The 18,962-nt window shown below is 37.9% G+C and overlaps 1 protein-coding gene across 2 annotated transcripts in view; it reads left to right on the top strand.

Moving 5' to 3' along the window:
• Nucleotides 1-7,569: 7,569 nt before the first annotated feature.
• LOC141390141 (cilia- and flagella-associated protein 58) overlaps nt 7,570-18,962 on the top strand; it is a 44,309-nt gene continuing 32,916 nt past the window's right edge. Inside the window, exon 1 of one of the 2 annotated variants that reach the window (XM_073962793.1) lies at nt 7,570-7,725. The gene's annotated coding sequence lies outside the window, so the exon portion shown is untranslated. Of the gene's footprint in view, nt 7,726-15,067; nt 15,188-18,962 lie in introns of those variants that run through there. The other variant, XM_073962792.1, reaches the window with a different exon arrangement.

The raw sequence follows: 18,962 nt of genomic DNA on the forward strand, positions 1-18,962 counted from the left end.
TTCTCTCTAGAAATACAGGTATGGGTGTTGAAGTAACAGTTTTGATTTTTTTCGGAGTATTTCATGATGTTTGACTATAGCTTTGGTATTTACTTGCAAAATTTGGTGGAGAAAAATCAATGATGGGTATGTGGATAATTAACTGTAAATTGACTGAGAAGTCCTACTGTAGCGCCACATAGTCAATTTGAGGTACTAATTGTCATTGTATAGGCCCACGTTTGCATAAAAAGAATGATGAACACCAACATACTACAGATTCGTATAACGTTTGATTTATCACGTTTTGTGCAAACATCTTCTTCTGTTATCCTTCACTCCCTGTGGAGCATAGGTCCTGATTTCCGCATAGTTATTGTTTAATCCTGGTGCAATGCGTAACATAGCCTAATCCATATAAGATCGTGGATCCGGAAAAACAACATCACAATTCGATATTTATGTATGTATGCATGTTGCCTACATTTTTCTATTTTTCCTTCATGCTCAGTGATAAGACAGTGAATCCATATAATTGTGCTAATTGTGCCAATCGACTCCGAAACAATGTAATATCATCCTTTCTGAGATGATTGTGGGAAATAATTTCAATTCATTTACGGTAAGCAGTCATTTACAAGAAATATCTGTAGATACGTTAATATTTCTTTAACATAACATAGAAGCTATCACCATCAAACAAACACAAATCTCTGCAAAAAATCAATCAATTGATTATAATCACAAGCAAAACATGAAACAATTAAAAAATAAAGACAATGATTATTATCTAAGTAGTTTGTTAAACGGCATTCAATGTTTTTATAACAAAAACAACAAAAATTGCACAAACAACAACGAAGGCAAACTTACGTACCATACATAGATTAAATGTCAATAAAAGTACTAAAAGTCATAACCAATAACCATAACCTATTAGTACGTACCTTCATGTACACCATCATCAATGTCTTCAAAGACACCATCCTCACTCACACTCCCATTTATCAAACCAATAACAACAACAACAAAAACAACAAGAACAAGAAAACAACTGTTAATGACATCAAAAAAATCAATAACCTCCGCTGCCATAATAATTACAATGATTGCACAAAAATTCGCCATAGAATTGTTAAATATCGACTGTCATTCAATGGAATAGACAGACCACAAACCCATACACACACACACAAAATCACTCTCTCACAATTAAGCACTCAATGTATATTACAACAAAATATACCGCGACATTTTGATTGACCATCATCGGATAGAAATAAAAGACTTCTTTAATGGAATTCTGAACAAATGAACGACAAATCAAAAAATAACAAAAATCGATATGCGCTTGCGCACACGCACGCGTATACATACAAGGAGTAAAGTACAGTGGGGTTGTTTTATATGCTGAGATTTCATATTAAAAACATAATTTGGAATGAAATTTTGAATATTACAAAATTATTATTGATTCCTTTTTCCACATTGAGGTAGGGTAACATACAAAACGTAACGCGATACTTCCATAGTTCCTTCTAGGGATATAGTACAAAGAAACACTTTCTGAGTCGATTTATGCATGTCGAGTGTCGAACTGAGGGAATTTGCCACCGCCGAAAATTTTGATGCTCTGGTCAAGATTGAACCACCACCAAACATCCCGAAAACAAATCGATGAAGATGTTATTTATTGACAGTACACATGGACGTATGATCGATTGGTGATACAAACATCGACTCGGATCACCAAATTTTTGTAGCAAAGTGTTACAGCTACTAACATCACCGAATGCTCCACTCTATTGCTTAATGGAGTAATTCCTCTCCCCATAACATACCAAAGCAATGAAATCCGTGAAATCGGAAAATATCTTTTTACATTTATCACCACTAGTATTGAATGAATAAACTTTGCCCTTCAGTTTTATACCATAGAATCAGAATTCGATTAGATTTTACAGAATCAATAAATTAGAAAAGATTTGGAAATAACTTTAATCTACAAAAATGTTTGCAGGGAAAAAGTTATAAAAGCCGCACCAAAAACATGGATTATAACAACGGATTTTTACTCTGTACCATTTAAGTGCGAAAGAATATTTTCTATTTTAATCTCCTATTTTTATACCCTCAGCCATTGGGCTAAAGAGGGTCCAACTGGCTGGCTGGTGCGCACGATAACTCTCGAACGAAGCCACCGATCAGGTCAAACATTTGCCATTAGAGATTTTTTTTCACTACGTCCGGTACCTTCTCCACAAAAGTTCAACAATTATCGCTAAAGTTGTGCGCACGACAACTCTCGAAGGGAAAAACGGAATCGGTCATAATTTTGCTTATGGTAATATTAGTTCCAGGCATAGAACGGGTTCCACACAAAATTCGGAAAAAGTGAAGTTTAAGAGGTCCTCTCGGATCGATTTGAATTTTTTCAGCAGGTTGTCTTTACGGCCCCCTTTACGACGGTACAAATTTTGTCGGGCGGCAAGTCCATACTTCCTGAGATAATGCCTTAAAAGCTCCAAAAAACCTTGACGGGAACAACTAAAATGGAAAATTGGCAAGGAACTCCCGCAGGAAGTTTCTGATTGGCCCAAACTTTGCACATCATATTATTTCATCTAATCATGTATCAATTTGGAATATGGACTATATCGGTCCAGCCCTTCGGGTACCTGCAACACAAAATTTAGGAAAAGTGCAGCGGAACAGCTCACTTCGATTTTTTTACGACGGCGCAACTTGTTTGGAAGGGCATGTCCACTCTTCCTGAGGTAAAGGCCCAAAATTTAAAAAAAAGCCTGCCGGTACCAACTACATTGGGTAGTACGTAAGATAATCGTCGAAGGGAGAAATCTCCCACATTCTCTCTTTTAAATGTTTGGCAACATGTTTTGTGTGCGGCCCTAGTTAAAATGGTAAATTTTTCGGGGCAAATCCAATTTTATTGTTTGAGCCAAATCACTTTCCACCGCGATTTCCTTAGCTTTGAATATTGGGAATGCTCGGTGTGGGCAAAATCCGGGCAACATGGTGCATTTCTCCATATTTTTTCGTTTTTAATCGATAGAGCGAAAACGTGTCATCCATTTTTGAGCCCGCAGCTCTTGGAAAATATTGTATTTCATAAAAGTTACTATGGGAAGATTAACAAAATCACGGAAATATTGATCCACTCTCGTATTTTAAAAATTACCGGGAATTCCCGGATTCCCGGGAATGTCGATTTTATGATTCCCGTTTCCCGGGAATACAACAATATATAATTTTCCGGGGGTAAGTCCATACTTCCCGAGATATGGGTCTTGACATTTCGGAAATTTCATACTTTCACACCTTTAGGTTGTTTATGGGCACCTCTCGGATCGAGATGTAATTTTTACAGTAGATAGCCCTTGGCATCCTGAATAAAGATGTGTGAAAATGCATAGGCCAAATTTTTGTAACCATTTTTTGTGGCTTTAAGTAGGGTTAATATTAAAATCAACTACAAATATTTGATCATTCATGTTTTAGCAAAATAACAAACAATCACCAGTTTTTGGGTAAAAATTTTCAAATCGTAATTTATCAATTTTTAACCAAAAATCGTCAAAATGACGATAAATATGGCAGCCGTGCTTCCCTGGCCATGACATTAAGATTTTCATAGGGGATTTCAATGCTAAAATTGGGAGAGAAAATACCTTTGTTCCTATGGTTGGCAAGCTCAGCCCCCATTAGGTAACATCCGACAACGGAATGAGGCTGATCGATTTTGCAGCGGCATGATAGTGAGCAGCACCAGATCCAACAACTTGACATGCACAAGGTCACGTCCATATCCCCACGTGAGAAAACGAGAAACCACTCTCTTCAAGTGTGTTAGATGTCCGATAGATTCGTGGAGTATACATGGATTCGGAGCATTTCTTGTAGCTGCCAAGGTACTCACTCGTCTTAATGTTGCGGCAAAAGTGAGATGAAACGCAGGACGGAAGCTGGTTGTTGGAAGAGCAGTTGCAAAGAATATACCACTCTCTTCAAACTGCAGCAAAATCTATACTTCGGTACCAAAAAACACCACCTTAAAAAGTCATGGTACGATCAGGAGTGTGGTAAGGCTACTGAAGAGAGAACATCTGAAAGGAGGTTTTTAACAAGCTTTTGGAATCGAATGTGGATGGCGATGAAGATACCTCAGAATATAACTGTATTGAGTGTTTACCACCAATCTAAAGTGAGGTCAAAACAGCAATTAATCGCCTGAAGAACAATAAGCCAGGAAGAACTGATGGACTGCATACCGAACTGTTCAAGTCCGGCGGCGACAGTTGATTAACAAAACTTAGAATACATACACAACGATAGGAGCCTCAGTCTGTTATGTCCCGTGTACAAGAAAGGTGTGTGCCAACTACAGAGGCATAAGTCTCCTACATACCTACCTCCTACACCTAATCATGTCATATCAAAGCGGTTTTAGACCTGGAAAATCTATAATATACCAAATCTTCATTCTACACCATATCCTAAGATGTATGAAAAACCGGTCGACACATGTCCTCTATTCGTCGACTATAAAGCAGCATGTAACGTGACCGCTACATTGCAAAGCCGTCTCTCTGGTATAAACCGAGACTATCCGACGGCATCCGATCACCCAGAGCCGAGCAACAAACCCGACGATCGCCGACGAGCCACCAACAACCGAATACCACCGAGCCGAGCAATACACCTTACGATTGGCGAATACTACCGAGCCGATCCACACTGACCGCTGTCAAGCCGAAAGTCACCCGAATAGTACTTATCCGAACCCCAACCCAATCACAGTCGAGCCGACAAACATCCACCCAGATTGTTCGTAACATCAACCATCCGACAAATTAATCTCAAAACTATTGAATTTTCATATTTACTTCATTATATCAATAAAGCATTGAAGCACAATTAACTGTTGTTGTTACTTAAGGTTCGTGGGTCCTTAGGTCGACTCTGGCAACGGCTGAGCTAAGCTCAGCCTTTGACAAACCACCCGTTATAAGCATTCGACAGCCCAAGGTTAGGTGTTCCTAGCGATATTATCCAGAATAACATTAATTGAATGAGCAATTAAAACAGGAAAGAACCTCTCCAAGACTTTCAATGCCAAACAAGGTTTCAGACAAGGTGACAATCTACGTGAGACCTATTTAACATTTTACTGGAAAAGGCCATACGATATGCAAACATATGCGAGGGACACTAAAAAACCTTCTCGCCTAGGCAACACGCAGTGTCACCAATAGTCATTTGACATTTTTTAAAGTTTGACAGTTTTAAGCCTATGTGTACTCCGGACAGTTTGACATCCGACCATGTGTTGGGTTCTTTTCAGCGGCTTGATTGAGGCACCTCCAAAACATGGTTTTCGAACGATTTTACAGCATATTCTGGCGACGAAAATCTTTGAACACGCCCCTTTTTTTGGTTGATGTGCTGAAATCAAATGAACCGTTGGGTCCTCAGCTAGGGCTGTATACGGCGCATGATCCATCAATTCCACATTTTGTCCGGTCAATCGATGTGTGAGAGCTCGTATTATCATGATGCAGAACGATTCGTCTTCTCTTGTTCGTTTTTCGAATCCCTCCGGAGACTGCAGACAAACAAATTGTAGTGCCACACGGCCAGTTTTGCCGAAGAATCAGGCGATCATTTGCTTCGAAGGTCTTCTTCCATGAACAAATTTCGTTGGATTTGGCTCGCTTTTGAAGACCCAAACCGTTGATTCTTGTTTTGTTTCGGGCTCCTAAGCATAGATCCAAGATTCGTCGTCTATGACGATCTTAGAAATAATAACTTTTTTGCACAAATCACAAACCACAAGAGTTTTTTTAAGCGACTAACCAATTTTGCTGGATCTAACTAGAAAAATCCATTTTTGCCGCCAGGTGTTCATGCAATATCAAATCGTAGTTGGTGGAAGAAATGCCCAAGGATGCCTCTATCTCACGGTATATAACACGGCGATCTTGCATTATCAATTCACACACGGCTTAATTTTTTCTGGAACAACGGCCGATTTTGAGCGACCCTAAAGACCTTCGTTTTTTTACAAGTGTCGGCCACGATTAAATTCATTAAAGCAGTTGCTCATAGTGCTATAGGATGGTCCTTTATCGACATACAAAGATTTAATTGGATCGGTGAACTCGTATCGTGATAATCCACGTCGGAAATTGTGAAGAATTATTGGACGAAAATTCAAATCGAGAACTGCCTCTAAAAGCCATAGTTGGTGACCTTAGGGTTTTTACAGCAGTACGATTTTTACAACCCTAGGTTAATTATTTTAGTCATTATGGACTTAGCCCCGATAGAAATTATAATGTCGTAATACAAGCCACGAGGACTATCTGCTGAACATTTACGAAAAACTTAGAAATTTAGTGAGGGGGGAACCCGAAGGTTTGGACCAATATAGTCCATATTCGAACATAATATAAATGTGAAAAAAATATTACAATGCGCTAAAGTTAGACCAATGTCAATCATTTCTTTCGATACTTACCATGCCCACAAGGTGCTTTGGTTTTTACCGTGGATTTTTTTATAGCCCTTGTACCATTATGTCAGGAAGCATGAACTTAACCATGAAAATTATATCGCTGCAAACAGGACCACAAGAAGTAAATTCAGTAAAAATTTGCAAACGATCCTCAAACAACCCTTAAGCAAACATTTTGTAGGAGGTACCCGATGATGTTTTCCAATATAGTCCTTCTTGGAAGTTGATGTATGCTTGGAAGACATATTATGACGTGCAAAGTTTCGACCAAATCAGATACTTAAGTCATAAGTTTTCGTACTCATCAGTCATTTGAGTTTGTGTTAGTAAGAGTTATTTAGAGCTTCTGAGGCATAATTGGCCATAATTGTGGCATTTAGAGAATTTTGGTGAAAATGTAACTTTGGCCTCATACAAATTACTATGGAAACAAAGATCGCTAGGTTGACACGGGTTAACGTTAACCGATCGGCATAAAATTTCATATATAAGGTTTTTGGATCAAAAATTTAGGGGGTAGGAAATCCAAGAAAGAAATTTTGTTTTTGGTCACCCCAATGTCTATATGCCCTCATTATGCTAAAAGTTGGTATTGGTATCACTTTATTTTGAAATTATGTACATTTTAATTTTACAGAATTTTGTCGGTCAATGGTTAATTTATCACGTGTATGCTCAATTATTCAATACTTATATTTTTCCCCAACTTGGACCCTACTGTGCATCCACACAATATAAACAAAACATTTAGGCGCACATTATAATAACTACATGCTGATAGTTTAATGCACACACATATGAATATCAGATCGATAATCGCTTATAATAATGCACATACATATCTACTCTAACTCAACACATGCTTATAATAATTTTTTAAGAGAGACCCTGTACGTCGCTCGTACTGCCATCAGTCAGCCAATTCAACGTTACAATTCAATTTACGCACATCACTAACAACAAAAGCCAACTTACAGCCATGGCCAAAAGGCGTTGAGGTGCTGTTTTTGGTGCTTTTGGATTTCGTGACTTTTTGTTACTTTGATTCTTTCTTTAGTTCGATCGGTGGTCATTGCCTGTCATGTAAGATTTCATCAGAGTCTCTGGAAGACATTGAAAATAAAATTTCAAGTTCATTTACCATCAATTTAGGCAAATAGGCCGTTGGCATAGATTACAGGCAGGCAGAAACTAATTCACCTACTCGAGAGGTGAGTGCAGTTTTTTTCTACTTCTCCTACTTTTCTTCTTTGGTCAATTAATGCGGTATCGATTGCTGGGTATTTTGATGGGTAGAGATTGTCATTTAATAAGCCCAACACATTAGAAAACCATTCAATATTTTTTATTATGGCCCTTTTTTGATTTTCATCAAAAGGCCTCTTTTGTGGCTGTTAATTTGTTTAGTGGTCACTTGTAATAGATGAAGTTGAAGCTTTAGGCCGGCTTTGTGTTTCTTTCATTCATTGGAACATGTGAACTATCGACAAAATACGGTGTGAATTTATTTTGGGGTTTAGAGAAATGACCAGCACCAACACCCCACACCCATTTACCAATTCGTCATTAAGGCCAATAAATAATTCGAATTGTCTACTGGAGACAAGTCAAATGTATTTCTTTTGCATGGCGGGGTGTGGTGTGGGCTATTTATTTTGTATGTGTGTAATTTATTGACTGTTTTCAGGGTTATGAGAAAGGTGTAAAAACAGTTCGAATGCATTGACTCTGACCTACTTCGATTTTAAACATTCCTTCAATGGTATTTTTGGTAGGGCATAACATTTTTGGTTATTCATATGTTTTGATTACTTCACTTGTTGTTGTTGTAGCACCGCAAATATGTTCGATCGTGTATTCTGTTCTGGTTCCTCTGTATTCAGACTGAAAAATTCTGCAACTTGGACTGGTTGCGTCCCTAGGTGAGTAGTTCGCTAGTTTCCTTCAGAAAGGGTCTATCGAAGCACCCTTTCTTTTATAAAGGGTCTATCGAAGCACCCTTTCTTTTAGAAAGGGTCTATCGAAGCACCCTTTCTTTTAGAAAGGGTCTATCGAAGCACCCTTTCTTTTAGAAAGGGTCTATCGAAGCACCCTTTCTTTTAGAAAGGGTCTATCGAAGCACCCTTTCTTTTAGAAAGGGTCTATCGAAGCACCCTTTCTTTTGGAAAGGGTCTATCGAAGCACCCTTTCTTTTAGAAAGGGTCTATCGAAGCACCCTTTCTTTTAGAAAGGGTCTATCGAAGCACCCTTTCTTTTAGAAAGGGTCTATCGAAGCACCCTTTCTTTTAGAAAGGGTCTATCGAAGCACCCTTTCTTTTAGAAAGGGTCTATCGAAGCACCCTTTCTTTTAGAAAGGGTCTATCGAAGCACCCTTTCTTTTAGAAAGGGTCTATCGAAGCACCCTTTCTTTTAGAAAGGGTCTATCGAAGCACCCTTTCTTTTAGAAAGGGTCTATCGAAGAACCCTTTCTTTTAGAAAGGGTCTATCGAAGCACCCTTTCTTTTAGAAAGGGTCTATCGAAGCACCATTTCTTTTAGAAAGGGTCTATCGAAGCACCCTTTCTTTTAGAAAGGGTCTATCGAAGAACCCTTTCTTTTAGAAAGGGTCTATCGAAGCACCCTTTCTTTTAGAAAGGGTCTATCGAAGCACCATTTCTTTTAGAAAGGGTCTATCGAAGCACCCTTTCTTTTAGAAAGGGTCTACCGAAGCACCCTTTCTTTTAGAAAGGGTCTATCGAAGCACCCTTTCTTTTAGAAAGGGTCTATCGAAGCACCCTTTCTTTTAGAAAGGGTCTATCGAAGCACCCTTTCTTTTAGAAAGGGTCTATCGAAGCACCCTTTCTTTTAGAAAGGGTCCATCGAAGCACCCTTTCTTGAGAAAGGGGTCTATCGAAGCGCCCTTTCTTTGAGAAAGGGTCTATCGAAGCACCCTTTCTTTGAGAAAGGGTCTATCGAAGCACCCTTTCTTTGAGAAAGTGTCTATCGAAGCACCCTTTTTTTGAGACGGGGTCTATCGAAGCACCCTTTCTTTGAGAAAGGGTCCATCGAAGCGCCCTTTCTTTAAGAAAAGGTCTATCGAAGCACCCTTTCTTTGAGAAAGGGCCTATCGAAGCACCCTTTCTTTGAGAAAGGGTCTATCGAAGCACCCTTTCTTTGAGAAAGGGTCTATCGAAGCACCCTTTCTTTGAGAAAGGGTCTATCAAAGCACCCTTTCTTTGAGAAAGGGTCTATCGAAGCACCCTTTCTTTGAGAAAGGGTGTATGAAGCACCTTTTCTTTTAGAAAGGGTCTATCGAAGCACCCTTTCTTTCACAATCACCCCTTCATTCAGAAAGGGTCTATCGAAACACCCCTTCATTCAGAAAGGGTCTATCGAAGTACCCCTTCATTCAGAAGCACCATATCTTTTAGAACGGGTCTATCGAAGCACCCCTCCATTCGGAAAGAGTCTATCGAAGCACCCTTGCATTCAGAAAGGGCCCATCGAAGCACCCCTTCACTCAGAAGCACCATTTCTTTTAGAAAGGGTCTATCGAAGCTCCCTTTCTTTTAGAAAGAGTCTATCGAAGCGCACTTTTTTTAGAAAGGGTCTATCGAAGCACCCTTTCTTTTAGTAAGGGTTTATCGAAGCACCCTTTCTTTTAGTAAGGGTTTATCGAAGCACCATTTCTTTTAGAAAGGGTCTATCGAAGCACCCTTTCTTTTAGTAAGGGTTTATCGAAGCACCATTTCTTTTAGAAAGGGTCTATCGAAGCACCCTTTCTTTTACAAAGGGTCTATCGAAGCACCCTTTCTTTTACAAAGGGTCTATCGAAGCACCCTTTCTTTTAGAAAGGGTCTATCGAAGTACCTTTTCTTTTAGAAAGGGTCTGTCGAAGCAACCTTTCTTTTAGAAAGGGTCTATCGAAGCAACCTTTCTTTTAGAAAGGGTTCATCGAAGCACCCTTTCTTTTAAAAAGGGTCCATCGAAGTACCCTTTCTTTGAGAAAGGGTCCATCGAAGTACCCTTTCTTTTAGAAAGGGTCTATCGAAGCACCCTTTCTTTTAGAAAGGGTCTATCGAAGCACCCTTTCTTTTAGAAAGGGTCTATCGAAGCACCCTTTCTTTTAGAAATGGTCTATCGAAGCACCCTTTCTTTTAGAAAAGGTCTATCGAAGCACCCTTTCTTTTAGAAAAGGTCTATCGAAGCACCCTTTCTTTTAGAAAAGGTCTATCGAAGCACCCTTTCTTTTAGAAAGGGTCTATCGAAGCAACCTTTCCTTTAGAAAGGGTCTATCGAAGCACCCTTTTTTTTACAAAGGGTCTATCGAAGCACCCTTTCTTTTAGAAAGGGTCTATCGAAGCACCCTTTCTTTTAGAAAGGGTCTATCGAAGCACACTTTATTTTAGAAAAGGTCTATCGAAGCATCCTTTCTTTTAGAAAGGGTCTATCGAAGCACCCTTTCTTTTAGAAAGGGTCTATCGAAGCACACTTTATTTTAGAAAAGGTCTATCGAAGCATCCTTTCTTTTAGAAAGGGTCTATCGAAGCACCCTTTCTTTTAGAAAGGGTCTATCGAAGTACCCTTTCTTTTAGAAAGGGTCTTTCGAAGCACCCTTTCTTTTAGAAAGGGTCTATCGAAGCAACCTTTCTTCTAGAAAGGTTCTATCGAAGCACCCTTTCTTTTATAAAGGGTCTATCGAAGCACCCTTTATTTTAGAAAGGTCTATCGAAACACCCTTTCTTTTAGAAAGGGTCTATCGAAGCACCCTTTCTTTTAGAAAGGGTCTATCGAAGCACCCTTTCTTTTAGAAAGGGTCTATCGAAGCACCCTTTCTTTTAGAAAGGGTCTATCGAAGCACCCTTTCTTTTAGAAAGGGTCTATCGAAGTACCTTTTTTTTTGGAAAGCACGCTTTCTTTCTCTATGCTATTTACACTTACTTCTATTTTTAGAATTAATGAACCCTCACAAGCAAATGAAATTCAAATTTCTTTTAACCACCTTTAGTCCAGCAGAGGTTAATTTGTTTGCCAATTACTATGAAATCACGCCATTAGAAGCTACTGTTCTAATGTTCAATTATCGAGTTTGCAAAACAAATTCAATTGAGGCAAAATACGTCACTCCATATACTCAATTACCAACTCAACATACATACATACGAGTATACATATGAGAGCAAAGTTTACTAACATTTGCTCTCGCCAGTTATTAAGAATTCATATTAAATGACTGTTTCAAAGACAGCTAGACATTTTAAGATCACTTTTTGTTATTAACTCGAAAACTTGAACTTTGTTTTGATTCTGAAATAAAACTTCAGATGACAAGTGAACAATGATAATGACGCTGATGACAAGGTGCAGCTTATTTTGTGATACGTTTTGCTTAAAGGTTTGATGTTTGATATTTTCTTGATCGTTTTGTTGTTTCTGGTTTGACGTGAACTTGAATAAATATCAAATAGATCAAGGCTCATCGGATTTATGGTGGTATGTCAGATGTGGGTACACGTACGTACTACGTAGCAAGTATATCGTACGTTTAAGTTCGTGTAAAATGTACTTCAATGAAAGGGTGTGGTTCATAAGCAAGAGAGGTTTTATTATCTTGAAAAACTTACAAAATGGAGGAAATAATGAAACAATGATAAACGAAGAAATAAATAATATTCAAAAATATCACTTGAACGTTCTACACAAATGTCAAATTTCCGGACAGGAAGACTATTACAATTATAACTGTAGAAATTCAAATCCGATTTTTCCAACTTTCTACCCTAACATAACTATGATCTGAGAAACGTCTTACATGAGCATTTCTTTGTTATTCCCCTAAACTGAGTTAAGAAAAAAGAACATATGAAAGGAAATCAACTGATCTACAGTCAGCTTAATACCCTCAGCCTATGACAGTACAAAAACAGTAACATATTCTATGAACAGATGCCTAATTTTAATATTGATACATTTCGGGACCCATACCTAGGGAATTATTGGCTTCCCCTAGCAAAATAAAAATAATTTTAACTCAACCCCAGGAGTGGTCTTAAACAGGATAGCAGCCCAAAAATGTTCAACTTTTGGGAAGGAGGGATCTGAAGGGATGCAGTGACACCGCAGAACTTGAAACTTTAAAGTTATTACACCAGAATACTTGAATTACACTTAAGTGAAAATTCTAAACAGTTGTGTGGGAGGTACACTTGTGAGTCCATCTTCGAACTTGACTTAAGTTTGAGATAAATTTGACAATGTGCAAAGGTAAGAACATTCTCAGTCACTTCCATCGATAGTCATCGTGCTAACCAGTCACTTGAGTTGATCACCGTAGGATTTTTTTAGACACTTTAGACCATTGTGTCAGGAAATTTTGTGAGATAGGTACACGATGGTGTTAAAACTTGATGCTCGTTTGGAAGATATTTTACGATGTGTCAAATTTCGTACAAATCGGATAATTAATTCGTGCTCCCACACAACATTTCGGAAAAGTACAGTTTAAGTCCTCGAATCGTTTTTTCTTGCAACAGGCTGCACTCGAAGCCCCTATTATGACGGTAAATTTTTTTTAATAAAAATCCCTACCAGATGTGTAATGTAGTGACTGGTGCGGGTGACAACTTAAACATTGCATATCGTAATATTTTTGAGAATCTTAGATAAGGTTCGAGGATGATGCTTATCGGTCCACTCCTTCCGGATAACCCGATTTGGCCAAAACTTTGGATTTTGTAATATTTTCTTCAAATTTAGTTTAAGTTCGATAATGGGCTATATCGGTTCACTCCTTTGGGTGCCTCTCTCACATAAGTTAAACATTTTTTTTTAAGTGCGCTAATCCTCGCCAATTTAGCGGTTATTTAGCCAGAAAAGTAGTAGGTGATATGTCATATCCTTTGGTTATAATTGAGTTAATCACAAGTCTAGTTTCAGTGCTTCCTCTTTAGGTGATGGAATTTACAAGGCTAATAAAAGGCTTGCATTTTCCAAATACATTCACATAGTTTTTAAATTACCTGTAAAAACCATGGTCCTAAAGACGTTTGCAGTTATTCTATTGTTACTTATCCGATTCCTCAGCACAAGTGTTTATGTTTCCTATGTTCCTCTGTGCTACATTTAACGGTTGCAACAAAGCAGGTCGTCTGGTCTGTAGTAATATATACCAAAATTTTGTATCCATATATTCTTAAAAACTAAATTTCATCATGGACCCAACATTCTATAACCATTCCATAACGAGTCACCCTTTTCTTCACTCAGCTTCTTTAACGTTCACGAACCTATGTTCGTACATATTTACACGTCTGTGCGCATGCACATTAACACGCGCTGTCGTAGAATCCACAACATTGACCGAGCAGTATTTTTGTGGTTGTTGTTGTTGGGCCAAAATAATAAACAATTATTATATAATATTTGTGGTAGTTGTTGTTGTTGGATTTTGCCCTCGCAGAAAAAAACTTACATGATTTTATGATTCATTTTACAATGATACCATTAACAGATTTGACTCTCAGGCTGAGAGTTCATACCAAACACTGATACGAATAGAGGGCGAAAGATTAACATTTTTATGGAAGGCATGACCGATGTGTGGATATAAAAAAATATAGACTTCTAAAGAAATAAAAACAAATTTAAATGTTTTATTTTTTAATTTCATCAACTAAATTATTTACAAAAAATATAATTATTTGTTTTTAAGGAACACTAAGAAATCGCTATCAAATAGCAAAGTCTAAAGTACGACTAATTGTCAATGAGTTAAATATGACCAAACAACAAAAAATAAACTCAAAGATTAAATGCGCACAAATCACCTCTTTGGGAGTAAATCCCATGAATGCGGAGTACTACATTATATTATAGGGATCCATCATGATGTTAAAATATGAACATATTTTTGAAAAAATCGCGCGATTTTTTACAAAAATATTTTCACTATGTAAGAAAATAATTTGGTTTTGTAAAAATATGCATATGCTTTCGGAAAAGCGAAATGCGTCGCAGGCGAAAATATTTTTGAAAAAAAATCGTGCGATATCCTTAAAAATATTATTCCTATTAAAGGAAGTACAAAATTTTTGTAAAAATCTGCATATAATTCAAAAATCGCTCGATTAAGAAAACGATTTTTTGTTACTCCAAATTAAGAAAAACATTACATTTACATGTATATATTGAGAAATTTAAATAATTAATATGTATACGAAATGTCTTCGTCGAATACCGTAGTCTGGTAAAACTTCTCCGAACTGCTATTGACACAATTTCAGCCATAATTTTGTTTTTAAATAATTTTATGAAATCAGTAGTGCGATTCTGTAACTCCTTATCGACAGAATTAACGACGAATGTCAATCCCACGGCAGTGGGTTCTTACGTACCGGATTGACCCTAAACCATAGTGTTTCGGGCAGCGGCTGCCAACCCAGCATCAAACCTATCTTTCTACGTAGGTTACATGCTGCTACAACAACAACAACCAATGTCTTTTTTTTTTTTTTGAAATTTTGCCTTTTATGGCGAAGATCATTTTTTAATGATTTTTGTTAATTTTCTCGTTTAGAGTTAAGCTTGATGATCTGAAATTATTTGCAAGTGAAAAAGGAAAGCCAAGGACTCGAACCCACATAGTCACCAAATTACGTTACCTGGTTTCATTGGTCGGTAGTTAACGAAATTTTCGGTAAGTGTTATTCTGTATATCACTTTGAACGATTTTTGTCGGTAAATTATGTCGTTAATTACCGAATGTTATTGTTAAGTTAACAACCAAAAAAAGTAGTCGTTAATTCTTATCGACAGTACATTATTACAATATTTAGCAGATTTATTTTAAGTAAGGCGTTTTTATTTGAACATATGTTAATAAGGCAGAGTTATGTCCGCAAAGCAAAGGGATATAACACCCAAAATCATTTTGGGAGTTACAGTGTCGGTCAAAACTAAAGTACCCCCTTCAGTACATTTTTTTAAATGATAATTTTTTAAGAAAGCAAAGTTATAAATTTATTTTTTATTTTTCTTTTTATTTATTTGTATATATGTATTGTTGAAAAACAAAAAAATAAGGACTTCAATATTCAATAAACAAAAGTTAAAATTCAAAAAACATTTTAGATCGCAAGCGGACAAAACTAAAGCACCCCAATTCGAGGTACAACAAAAGCTATTGAAATCAATATTTCGTTGCGTATCCTTTATTCTGGATGACGCAATCACATCGCTTAGGCATAGAGGATATTAAATTATTAATTATTACAGGCGATATCGCTTCCCAAACTATTTTTGCGGCTTCAAATAAATTTTCTGTGGTTTTGCAATTTTTTCAGTTGATTTTTGAGTTAACGATCTCCCACAAGCCCCAATCGAGAGCTTAGATCAGGGTATTTAGTGGGCTAATGGAGAGTTTCTGTCTAATTGTGTTGGAATCACTCTTTTATTACTTTCGATACATTTTTGGCTCGATATCTTCCTAGAATGTCCATCAAAGTGGCATATCTTCTTCAGCTTAAGGCAACATTACGCCTTTTAATACGATACGATACTTGAAAAGATTCATAACTCCATTAATTTTATGAATTGGTCCAATCCCTTGCCCCGAAAAAATCCCAGACCATTGTGTTCCACCTCCATGTTATACAGTGCCATTACAATATTTAGGATTTAACCGTTGCCCATTTGATCTATGGCTTATGCGATCCGAATACTTTAAAATTAACTTAGATTCATCAGAAAACAGCACAGTCCTCCATGTTTTGATACATCAGTTCAGATGGGTCTTGGCGAATTCCAGTCTGGCTCCTTTATTGATATAAAAGGTTTTTTTTGCTGGTCAGCGACTGAATAAGCCGTCGTCTACCGTTTTCCTGTAAATCGTTCTCTTGCTAATTTTTTAATCTATGCGATTTTCTATTTGACAAGAAGATGCTGTAGCATAATTTTTGGATGAATATGAACAATATCGGCTAATGTTTTGGTATACCCCCCTTATAGCGGCAGCTTCCGATCTTCGGTATTTTGAGTATTTAAGTCACATTTTCCTACTAAATTAACTGTAATTTGCTACTTAGGGTTCCTAGTGGTCACAAAACATTTCCACCAAAATTTGTGGACCTGGGGAGGATTTAAGCTAAAATTTTCGAAAATCCATTATTTCTCCTGCAATAATTAGTAATTTAGTATCCTGTACGCCTAAAAGTGTGCTTGTGTCATCCAGAATAGAGGATACGCAACGAAATATTGATTTCAATACTTTTTGTTGTACCTCAAATTGGGGGGTGCTTTAGTTTTGTCCGCTTATATTTGCGACCAAAAATGTTTTTTTTTTAAATTTTAAATTTTATTTATTGAACAATAAAGATATAAATAAATAAAAAGAAAAATAAAGAAATAAATTTATAACTTTTTTTCCTTAAGAAAATTATCATTTTAAAAAAATGTACTGAGGGGGTGCTTTAGTTTTGGCCGACACTGTATGTCCGTGGGAGCTAGGTCCCGGCATGGAATTTATTGAGGTAATAGTCAGAGAAATACCAGAATTAGCGTAGAGTGTAACAGTTTGCCAAACATACCCATGGTGTCACCTGGTCTGACAAATGACTTAAGCTGGCAACCCGAGTTTCAGAGTGTTCACTAATCACCGGTTCAGAGTTCTGCCCATCCCTTCTGATGTTCGGTATTCGCTCGCTATATATGTACCTGCTGGTCGAATACCCGAAGTAAGACCAAACTTCCCAGCAGAGGCGACGGAATTAACTTATGAGCATGATTCGCTTCATCGTCCCAATGTTTTCAAAGACTGACAGCTGACACTAGAAGTTTACAAGTTGGTTGGTAAGCATAAGCGGGACAAATGGTTAAATCATCTGAAAAGCTGCAACATTAGAGACGGAATAAGTGAATTGTGGGCAACGGTTAAGTCACTCTCGAACCCTGGAAAGAAGGAATTAGGACCTCAGTCATGTTTGGCAAGTTATTTCAATCGACAGTTTGTTGAGCACCCCGGGAATGACAGGGCGAAGATCACATTAATTTCTTCCTGTATGAAACACCATAATTTAAAATGAATGTTGCGAATGTTATCAAAGCTTTGGGCCCTGATGGAATATCCATGGTAATGCCTAATTTCTAAACCTATCGCCAGCCACCCAAATCGTTCACGAAGTCTGGAAAATGGGCAGGGTGGTTCCACTACTGAAGATAGGCAAGGATGCCAACAAAGGTGAATCGTACAGACCGATTTCGCTTTTGTCGCCCGTAGTAAAGACCCTTGGTTCTTTAGTCCTCCCCAGCGCCAGAAATAGCTATACAGTTGCCGATCATCAGCATGGGTTCCGTAAGCAACACAGCACGACAACAGCTCTACTTGCTCTCTTGACTTACCAAACGACTTTGATACCTCAAGCACTCCACGCTGTTTGAGGACATCGAGCAGACTACCCTCCGGCCAAGTTTGATACGTTGGATAATAAATTATATGTGTGGACGCCAGTCGTACGTGGAATTCAGTAACAAAAAGTAGACATCTCCGTAACTGTTTAACCACTAGCTCTCCTGTATTCCGCCCCCTCCAGAAGGCATCAAGATCGTAACGTATGTGGTTGATTGTACGTTCTTGGCGTCAGGTACCTTCCCTGATGTCATTTGAGAAAGGCTAAACTCCTATTTGACTGATCTTACCAAATATCCGCCACTAAATTTACGGCCACTCGGTTCACCACATGGACGGCAGAGGTGAGAACAGAGTTGAATGTCATGGTCGATGGTAGCAGAATTCCGACCACAAACTACCCCAAAATTCTAGGGATGTTCATGTCATCCGGACATGCCACAGCTATCTACGACAAGCAGAGATGTAGGAACAAGATCCTCAAGTCCCTAGCCGGCAGCACTTGAGGGCGGTCTGTGGTAAGCTATTCGGCTCCAGTTTGGTCCGCGATTATAAGTGAAACGCGATGGAAACAAGTAAAAAAGTATCAGTCGGCAAAGTCGACAGAGATATACCCTCAGCCTATGTGAATTCAAACTTTTATCTACGGATATATCGAATATATTTAGGGTATTTTTAGAATTTTGTGGCCCTTTTTTGACATTTGGACAAGTATGACCTTGTCCACAGAAAACATAATATCGCTGAGAACAGGACCACAATGAACAGCATCGGTATTCATTTCCAAAGGATCTTCTAACAGACCCTAAACTGCACTTAGACACAAATCTTGAAAGTTTGTGAGGGAGATAGCCTAAGGAGAATACCGATATGGGCCATTTTAGAAGCTAAACTAAATTTGGACAAAATATTAGGAGGTCCAAAGTTTGGACCAAATTGGTTGCTCCGTTCAAGAAATATTGTGCATACCATTTTAGTGACAGCGGTGCAATGGTATGCACACCCGCCTTGCATACTGAAGGTCGTGGGTTCGATTCCCCTGCCAGGCAACATCAACATTTTCAACGGT

The sequence above is a fragment of the Musca autumnalis genome, unplaced genomic scaffold (assembly GCF_047663935.1).
Source record: "Musca autumnalis isolate F117 unplaced genomic scaffold, ASM4766393v1 scaffold_1, whole genome shotgun sequence".
Lineage (NCBI taxonomy): Eukaryota > Metazoa > Arthropoda > Insecta > Diptera > Muscidae > Musca > Musca autumnalis.